The sequence below is a fragment of the Molossus molossus genome, unplaced genomic scaffold (assembly GCF_014108415.1).
Source record: "Molossus molossus isolate mMolMol1 unplaced genomic scaffold, mMolMol1.p scaffold_m16_p_7, whole genome shotgun sequence".
Lineage (NCBI taxonomy): Eukaryota > Metazoa > Chordata > Mammalia > Chiroptera > Molossidae > Molossus > Molossus molossus.
Genome location: NW_023425401.1, coordinates 91,725,315 through 91,727,986, shown reverse-complemented (window position 1 = coordinate 91,727,986; position 2,672 = coordinate 91,725,315).

Here is a 2,672-nt window from a genome sequence, read left to right as displayed (position 1 = left end):
CCATTCTGGACATTTTATATAAATGGAATCACGCAAGGTGTGGCTTTTTGCGCCTGACAATTTTTTTCACTTAGCATAATGTTTTCAGGGTTCCAGAACGTTTCTCTTGCCCTGGGAACACCAAAAACAGTTATTCTATCTCCCAGCTATCCCATGACCCTTCCCCTGGAGAACCCCTACTCAGCCCTCAGATCTCAGCTCACCTCTTCCTTGGGGAGCCTTTTGCTGATCCAGACCCCTGATTCCAAGGTTTGGCTGGGACCCCACTTCATGCCACAGCAATTTTACTTCTCCCAGTATAAACATCATCATATTGGTTTACTAATCTAATTGTTATTATTCATGCAGCTATTATTATCTCATTTGTTATTATTAGATTGTTATTACTTATCTACTTTGTTCTCCTGCTAGACTGTAAGCTCCATCAGGTCAAGAACCCATTGTCCGCCCTGGCCAGTTTGCTCAGCGGTTAGAGCGTCGGCCTGCGGTTCAGAGAGACCCGGGTTCAGTTCCCGCTAAGGGCGCGTCCCCGGCCTGTTTGGGTTGTGTGGGTGGCAGCCACTCGATGTGTCCCTTTCACGTCGATATTTCTCTCTCTCTTTCTCTTCCTCTCTCTCCCTCCTACTCTATCTGAACAAAAAATGAAAAAATGTCCTCAGGTGAGGATAAAAAAAGAACCCATTGTCCTGTTTGCTCCTGTATCCCTGGGGCCGGGCATGTAAAAGCCCTCAATGAACAGTGCTACATGAAAAAAGTCAAGCCAGACCTATTGGATCGTTGGCAAAGTCCCCTGGTAATTCAGCACAGACAGCCCGACGCTCAACCTGAAGCCTCTTATTCTTTCCCCTTCCCCTCTCTGACATCAGGGTGGAATTAGGGGTGTGCAGGGAAGGGTTTGGACAAGATCCTCTGTCTCGGGGAATCTGGGACAGTGGAGCGGACACTGCCAGCCCAGAGGGGTTTTGTGGAGAGGCGGTCAGGAAAGGCAAGTGTGAAGGACCAGCTCTAAACTCCCGAAGGCCAGCCTGGCTGCCTTTGTCCTTGTGTCCCCATCCGCAGTGCTGGGGAAAAAGTGCCCAGTGTGTGTCCGGTGAATGCAGGAAGGGGGACAGGCCTCGGCTTTGGGATTTTCAGCTAAAAGCACCCTGATCCTCCTTTGGGGCTACAGTGCCAGGGTGAGGTTCTACCCAGGGCTTGGCACACTGCACGGTTTCTGTCCTTCCTGTCCACACTGGCACTATGGGGCCTCATGGCTGTGACCCAGGAGGGAGCTCTGCCCCAAGAGAGGGCTGTGTTGGGGCCCACGGAGGAGAGGATAGAACCCTAGAGGTGGGGCTAAGGACTCCTGAGTCCTCTACCCAAAAGGCAAGTTGTCACCTTGGGGATGTTTGGGGATGTTGCCAACCCCAAGGTCTTCCCTACAGGCTGAGGCATCTGCCCTCTGAGCCTTGTTTCCAGAAGGTTCAGTTCTGTGGCCCCTTTGCACCTTGATCATTGGCATCTAAGGCTCTATCAAATATACACTGGGGATATTTGTAACAAAGGTGTCCATGCTGCCCAAGCAGCCCCCAAACTGGAGGGCAGATAGGAATGTCGATCAGCAGGTATTGTCCATTATTCATTCTTGAGGCATTTACCTTCTTCCCTCTAAGTCTCATGGCTCTGGGGTGAGCTGGGTATTAATATTCCTGTTTCGGAGGCGAGGAAATGGAGTCTGTTAACGTTTGGAGTTGTCTGAACACAAGGGAGCAGTATCCAGCTGGAGGCGGGATCAGTCTCCAATCTCCTGAGTCCTTTTCACTGCTTTCCCAGCCCTACTCCCCGCCCCCGCCCCATGTTGGCTAGGACGCAGGACTCCTTATCTCCCTGGTGGGGCAAGAACAGGAGCCTTGGGAAGAAGCTCAAGCTCCATAAAATCCAGCTGGAGGGACTGGCTCACTCGGCTCCCATAGGTGTCCCCTTGCAGCATCCTGGCTGGCTGGTCGTCCTGGGGGAAGTAGTCACCTGGGCAGAGGGGGCGGGGGGCTCCTAAGTGGGGAACAGGCTGCAGCACTGGGGGAGGGGGCACAAGAGATTCTGAGTGTACCGAGTAGAATGGAGCAGAAACGGGCCACCTGGGGTCTCCACAGCTGAAGGTTCTGCGGCTGTGCCTGGAGAGGACCTTCCTACTAGGTGAAACCCCTCCACAGCCTCAGTGCAGGGCTCACAGGCTGGATTGCCAAATTTAGCAAATAAAAACACAAGGCGCCCAGTTACATTTGAATGTCATCTATACAACAGATCATGTTTTAGTATAAGTATGTTCCAGATAAACAACGGAAAAAATTTTTAGTGTGAGTATATCTCAAATGTTGCTTGGGACATACTTACCCTAAATAATTAAACTGGTAGATTTTTAGACCTGAATGTAGAATAGTAATTTCGTGGGCAGAGAGAGACCTTCCAAATAGTCCTTCAAATCGTAATGCTTGCATGAGAAATTACTGGTTCGCTATACCTTGATTATTATTTTATTACTATTGCTCGATGTGGCCGCTGACAGTAACAGTGTAGGATTGTGAGAGTACCTACTCACAGAATTTTAGTGACGATGAAATAAGTTAAATATACAGTACTTATCAAAGGGTTCAAAATCTTGGGGGGTGGGGAGCACGAGCTGGAGAGAAAGGAGC